This window comes from Tachypleus tridentatus, chromosome 1 (genome assembly GCF_004210375.1).
Source record: "Tachypleus tridentatus isolate NWPU-2018 chromosome 1, ASM421037v1, whole genome shotgun sequence".
Classification (NCBI taxonomy): Eukaryota; Metazoa; Arthropoda; class Merostomata; order Xiphosura; family Limulidae; genus Tachypleus; species Tachypleus tridentatus.
In genome coordinates, this window is record NC_134825.1 from 185,153,287 (window position 1) to 185,161,535 (window position 8,249).

Below are 8,249 nucleotides of genomic sequence, written 5' to 3' on the forward strand. Positions count from 1 at the left end.
AATCAGTTCGTTTTGACAAACCTATACGAATCTCGTATATACATCAGAGGTAACGACAATGTTCTTTAACAAAAATATTTGTCTTCTTTATTCAGAAAAGCCTATTTTTCTCCGACCTATTCGTTCTTATAATTCACCGATAGAGGGACAGGCATTTGTATATTGATTTTGCTTGGTGAATCCATCAAACATCCAATAACGACAAATAAGGAAACCGTATTCTATTATCTTGTGGCTTTCAGCAGACACTATACATGTTGGAGGATATCAGCAGACACTATACATGTTGGAGGATATCAGCAGACACTATACATGTTGGAGGATATCAGCACACACTATACATGTTGGAGGATATCAACACACACTATACATGTTGGAGGATATCAGCAGACACTATACATGTTGGAGGATATCAGCACACACTATACATGTTGGAGGATATCAGCACACACTATACATGTTGGAGGATAAGTCTGATCCACTAAATCTTCTGGGTTTTGATAAATAATTATGTGGAAGGTGAAGTTAGGTAACTGTTTTGGATCACCGTCTAGTGAATTCTGTGCACGTAATTACGGTTCCAAAAACAAGACGAGGCTTCCATGGGTAAGGAATAAAAGAAATAAGTTCCAAAGTATTGATCACGTTAATAATAGAAATAGTTCCAAAGTATTGATCACGTTAATAAAGAAATAGTTCCAAAGTATTGATCACGCTAATAAAAGAAATAGTTCCAAAGTATTAATCACGTTAATAAAAGAAATAAGTTCGAAAGTATTAATCACGTTAATAAAAGAAATAGTTCCAAAGTATTAATCACGTAAATAATAGAAATAGTTCCAAAGTATTAATCACGTTAATAAAAGAAATAAGTTCCAAAGTATTGATCACGTTAATAAAAGAAATATGTTCGAAAGTATTAATCACGTTAATAAAGAAATAAGTTCCAAAGTATTGATCACGTTAATAAAGAAATAAGTTCCAAAGTATTGATCACGTTAATAAAGGAATAAGTTCCAAAGTATTGATCACGTTAATAAAAGGAATGTTCCAAAGTATTGATCACGTTAATAAAAGAAATAAGTTCGAAAGTATTAATCACGTTAATAAAAGAAATAAGTTCCAAAGTATTGATCACGTTAATAAAAGAAATAAGTTCCAAAGTATTGATCACGTTAATAAAGGAATAAGTTCCAAAGTATTGATCACGTTAATAAAGGAATGTTCCAAAGTATTGATCACGTTAATAAAGGAATGTTCCAAAGTATTGATCACGTTAATAAAAGAAATAAGTTCCAAAGTATTGATCACGTTAATAAAAGAAATAAGTTCCAAAGTATTGATCACGTTAATAAAAGGAATAAGTTCCAAAGTATTGATCACGTTAATAAAAGGAATGTTCCAAAGTATTGATCACGTTAATAAAAGAAATAGTTCCAAAGTATTGATCACGTTAATAATAGATATAGTTCCAAAGTATTGATCACGTTAATAAAAGAAATAAGTTCGAAAGTATTAATCATGTTAGTGAGAGTCACTGTGTTTCGACACCATTCGGGACCGCCGATAAGGGGAAGCAAATAACATGTGATTATCCCCCAGGCCCGGAATTATCAGAGAATCCGAACAAAAGCTCAGAAAGTTGCATTTTATAGTTAACTGATATCAAGGGGGCCCATATATCCCGAGTTTTGAATACCTCTCGGCGGTCCTGACACCACTATTATCATACTGTCTCAAGGTTAGCGACCACCTTCTGTTCGTAAGCTTCTAGAAATACTGAAATAAACCAACATTCAAATCAAACGCGACTGTTGAACCAGAACTAACTTTAAAAACGAAGAAGGCTTACGATAAATTTAAGTCCACCATGAAAATAGTTAAAATAGTCGAATATGATAAACATAATGGTTTCAGTAGAGATTTATTATAAAATTAAAACAGAAGAAAAACCTGAAAATTAATCAAACTACCAGTGTGCAGAGTAAAACGTCCCAGTGTGTAGAGTAAAACGTCCCAGTGTGTACAGTAAAACGTCCTAGTGTGTACAGTAAAACGTCCCAGACTAAAGGTTTCACGAAACGAGTAATTATGAGCGCAATGTATTATAGTTTTATAGTCCCCGCTGATACAGCGGTAAGTCTAGGGATTTACAACGCTAAAATGTGGGGTTCGATTCCTCTCAGTGGACTTAGCAAATAGCCCGCTGTGACTTTGCTGTAAGAAAATCACACACACAAACACACTATAATAACGACACTAAATATTTATGTGGACTACGGGTTCCAATGAGCTGTTAACAGTGAACTAAATATAAGAAAATCAGCAGACTTAATAACAAGTATTACAGTTGTTATAATGACGAAACAGTGAACTAAATATAAGAAAATCAGCAGACTTAATAACAAGTATTACAGTTGTTATAATGACGAAACAGTGAACTAAATATAAGAAAATCAGCAGACTTAATAACAAGTATTACAGTTGTTATAATGACGAAACAGTGAACTAAATATAAGAAAATCAGCAGACTTAATAACAAGTATTACAGTTGTTATAATGACGAAACAGTGAACTAAATATAAGAAAATCAGCAGACTTAATAACAAGTATTACAGTTGTTATAATGACGAAACAGTGAACTAAATATAAGAAAATCAGCAGACTTAATAACAAGTATTACAGTTGTTATAATGACGAAACAGTGAACTAAATATAAGAAAATCAGCAGACTTAATAACAAGTATTACAGTTGTTATAATGACTAAATATAAGAAAAATCAGCAGACTTAATAACAAGTATTACAGTTGTTATAATGACGAGAACAGTGAACTAAATATAAGAAAATCAGCAGACTTAATAACAAGTATTACAGTTGTTATAATGACGAAACAGTGAACTAAATATAAGAAAATCAGCAGACTTAATAACAAGTATTACAGTTGTTATAATGACGAAACAGTGAACTAAATATAAGAAAATCAGCAGACTTAATAACAAGTATTACAGTTGTTATAATGACGAAACAGTGAACTAAATATAAGAAAATCAGCAGACTTAATAACAAGTATTACAGTTGTTATAATGACGAAACAGTGAACTAAATATAAGAAAATCAGCAGACTTAATAACAAGTATTACAGTTGTTATAATGACGAAACAGTGAACTAAATATAAGAAAATCAGCAGACTTAATAACAAGTATTACAGTTGTTATAATGACGAAACAGTGAACTAAATATAAGAAAATCAGCAGACTTAATAACAAGTATTACAGTTGTTATATTGACGAAACAGTGAACTAAAAATATAAGAAAATCAGCACACTTAATAACAAGTATTACAGTTGTTATAATGACGAAACAGTGAACTAAATATAAGAAAATCAGCAGACTTAATAACAAGTATTACAGTTGTTATAATGACGAAACAGTGAACTAAATATAAGAAAATCAGCAGACTTAATAACAAGTATTACAGTTGTTATAATGACGAAACAGTGAACTAAATATAAGAAAATCAGCAGACTTAATAACAAGTATTACAGTTGTTATAATGACGAAACAGTGAACTAAATATAAGAAAATCAGCAGACTTAATAACAAGTATTACAGTTGTTATAATGACGAAACAGTGAACTAAATATAAGAAAATCAGCAGACTTAATAACAAGTATTACAGTTGTTATAATGACGAAACAGTGAACTAAATATAAGAAAATCAGCAGACTTAATAACAAGTATTACAGTTGTTATAATGACGAAACAGTGAACTAAATATAAGAAAATCAGCAGACTTAATAACAAGTATTACAGTTGTTATAATGACGAAACAGTGAACTAAATATAAGAAAATCAGCAGACTTAATAACAAGTATTACAGTTGTTATAATGACGAAACAGTGAACTAAATATAAGAAAATCAGCAGACTTAATAACAAGTATTACAGTTGTTATAATGACGAAACAGTGAACTAAATATAAGAAAATCAGCAGACTTAATAACAAGTATTACAGTTGTTATAATGACGAAACAGTGAACTAAATATAAGAAAATCAGCAGACTTAATAACAAGTATTACAGTTGTTATAATGACGAAACAGTGAACTAAATATAAGAAAATCAGCAGACTTAATAACAAGTATTACAGTTGTTATAATGACGAAACAGTGAACTAAATATAAGAAAATCAGCAGACTTAATAACAAGTATTACAGTTGTTATATTGACGAAACAGTGAACTAAACATAAGAAAATCAGCAGACTTAGTAACAAATATTACAGTTGTTATAATGACGAAACAGTGAACTAAATATAAGAAAATCAGCACACTTAATAACAAGTATTACAGTTGTTATAATGACGAAACAGTGAACTAAATATAAGAAAATCAGCAGACTTAATAACAAGTATTACAGTTGTTATAATGACGAAACAGTGAACTAAATATAAGAAAATCAGCAGACTTAATAACAAGTATTACAGTTGTTATAATGACGAAACAGTGAACTAAATATAAGAAAATCAGCAGACTTAATAACAAGTATTACAGTTGTTATAATGACGAAACAGTGAACTAAATATAAGAAAATCAGCAGACTTAATAACAAATATTACAGTTGTTATAATGACGAAACAGTGAACTAAATATAAGAAAATCAGCACACTTAATAACAAGTATTACAGTTGTTATATTGACGAAACAGTGAACTAAATATAAGAAAATCAGCAGACTTAATAACAAGTATTACAGTTGTTATATTGACGAAACAGTGAACTAAATATAAGAAAATCAGCAGACTTAATAACAAGTATTACAGTTGTTATAATGACGAAACAGTGAACTAAATATAAGAAAATCAGCAGACTTAATAACAAGTATTACAGTTGTTATAATGACGAAACAGTGAACTAAATATAAGAAAATTAGCAGACTTAATAACAAATATTACAGTTGTTATAATGACGAAACAGTGAACTAAATATAAGAAAATCAGCACACTTAATAACAAGTATTACAGTTGTTATAATGACAAAACAGTGAACTAAATATAAGAAAATCATCAGCACTTAATAACAAGTATTACAGTTGTTATAATGACGAAACAGTGAACTAAATATAAGAAAATCAGCAGACTTAATAACAAGTATTACAGTTGTTATAATGACGAAAACAGTGAACTAAATATAAGAAAATCAGCAGACTTAATAACAAGTATTACAGTTGTTATAATGACGAAACAGTGAACTAAACATAAGAAAATCAGCAGACTTAATAACAAATATTACAGTTGTTATAATGACGAAACAGTGAACTAAATATAAGAAAATCAGCACACTTAATAACAAGTATTACAGTTGTTATAATGACGAAACAGTGAACTAAATATAAGAAAATCAGCACACTTAATAACAAGTATTACAGTTGTTATAATGACGAAACAGTGAACTAAATATAAGAAAATCAGCAGACTTAATAACAAGTATTACAGTTGTTATAATGACGAAACAGTGAACTAAATATAAGAAAATCAGCAGACTTAATAACAAGTATTACAGTTGTTATATTGACGAAACAGTGAACTAAACATAAGAAAATCAGCAGACTTAATAACAAATATTACAGTTGTTATAATGACGAAACAGTGAACTAAATATAAGAAAATCAGCAGACTTAATAACAAGTATTACAGTTGTTATAATGACGAAACAGTGAACTAAATATAAGAAAATCAGCACACTTAATAACAAGTATTACAGTTGTTATAATGACGAAACAGTGAACTAAATATAAGAAAATCAGCACACTTAATAACAAGTATTACAGTTGTTATAATGACGAAACAGTGAACTAAATATAAGAAAATCAGCAGATTTAATAACAAGTATTACAGTTGTTATAATGACGAAACAGTAAGTTTCTGTAAAGGTTTATTACAGGATCAGAAACGACAAAATCAAAACGTTCTTCGCCATCAAAACAATTTTATTATATAATATAATATAATGATACAGTAAGTAAAACGAGATAAAACTGAAACAGACTTGTTTTGAGATTAATTATAATCAAAACCCAAAGAACGCACACACAGAATAAAGAACAGATGTGGAAACTTCTGCTCTAGTTTAGTTTATCTTATTCTACGTTATCAGTACTAAGTACAGTTTCTATCTTATATTCTACGTTACCAGTCATAACTATCTTTCTATTTTATTATATTCTTCGTTACCAGTCATAACTATCTTTCTATTTTATTATATTCTACGTTACCAGTCACAAGTACGTCTCTATCTTATTATATTCTACGTTATCAGTCACAACTATCTTTCTATTTTTATTATATTCTACGTTACCAGTCACAAGTACGTCTCTATCTTATTATATTCTCATGACGTTATCAGTCACAACTTTCTTTCTATTTTTATTATATTCTACGTTACCAGTCACAACTATCTTTCTATTTTTTGTTATATTCTACGTTACCAGTCACAAGTATCGTCTCTATCTTATTATATTCTGCGTTATCAGTCACAACTTTCTTTCTATTTTATTATATTCTACGTTACCAGTCATAACTATCTTTCTATTTTATTATATTCTGCGTTACCAGTCACAAGTACGTCTCTATCTTATTATATTCTACGTTATCAGTCACAACTATCTTTCTATTTTATTATATTCTACGTTACCAGTCACAAGTACGTCTCTATCTTATTATATTCTACGTTACCAGTCACAACTATATTTCTATTTTATTATATTCTACGTTACCAGTCACAACTATCTTTCTATTTTGTTATATTCTACGTTACCAGTCACAAGTATAATGTCTCTTATCTTATTATATTCTACGTTATCAGTCACAACTTTCTTTCTATTTTATTATATTCTACGTTACCAATCATAACTATATTTCTATTTTATTATACTCTACGTTACCAGTCACAAGAACAGTTATAAACTGGATTATTTGTTTGCTAGCTAAAGCATAATTCGTGATATTTTCGGATCTCCAGCTATTAATAGTTCCCTCTACATAGCAAAGCTGCCACGACAAGCTTAACCATTTTATTACACTACATAATGACATGCATCAGTACGAAAACATTTTGTTAAACCTAAAACTGAATTTTGTTGTTTTTTTTGCCAGACTTTGTGAGAGATGCAACGATTTGAAAACTTGTAAATCCGAAAGAAAGAAAAACGGCTGAACGAGTTAGTTCTCAGGAACGACAGAAAGGCAGGAAACATTAATCACAGAGGGAAAAAAGTGTTACGCGTAACGAACTATGTACCTAGAACGGAGTGTTAACTAAACACTTCGAGGTCTCGTAACGATCCGCAGTCTAAAATGTTGATTCAGAAAAGTTCACGATGACAAACGAGATTCTACGGTGGCGCTCGTAAGACCAAAGACTCTGCTGGCCTCAGAATCGTCTGCACGCGAATATGGGCTGCCGGATTAGTTATTTTTTTACGTTATCGCTTCTAGAGTAATTTTCGCTCCTTCACGATTTGTTAATTTAATACCTCCTAACGAAGAGACAAATTATTCGAGTGTTTAAAATTTATCATGGGGTTTCTTATACGTTCCTTCGCATTAACCTAAGCCTACCGAAATTAAATATTCTTCAACCAGATGCTTACAAATCCATTTTTAAACAACCAAATAAAATATTCAGAGATTTTCACTTCTGTTCACATTGATAAGACAGCTCTTCTAGTGTCACGCAACATTTCATGTCGTCCAGTTTCGCTAAACTTAGAATCGGAAACTATTTTCATGCTCGGTTCTCAGATTTACGATAATCCTCCCGGGTCATATGACCCACGATGACGTAGAGATCAACTAGTGACGTCAATCAGACAATAAGCCTGGAATTCGATGTATCACTGACACTTCTATGTTTGTGTGTGTGTATAGTTTATTTAATTGCTGTATTACGTATTTAAATTAAACCTTGTGTCAGATCTTATAAAAATATATTACAAATTGTAGTTAATATGAAGCGATACCTGTTTCTAATCTCGTACACGATATCACCTGACGACATCAGTTTCCTTTAATAAAACGTATACATACGAAACATAAATAACGTAAAATAATATTGAAATACAAATAACTTCAATCATTACACCGACACACCTAGTAACTGGGTGGCATGCCAGAAGGCTCACAACTCATGACCTGTTATCGGAATTTTAAAAAAAATTAAACGCGATCCGCACTTTCGGGCAGTGACTAAG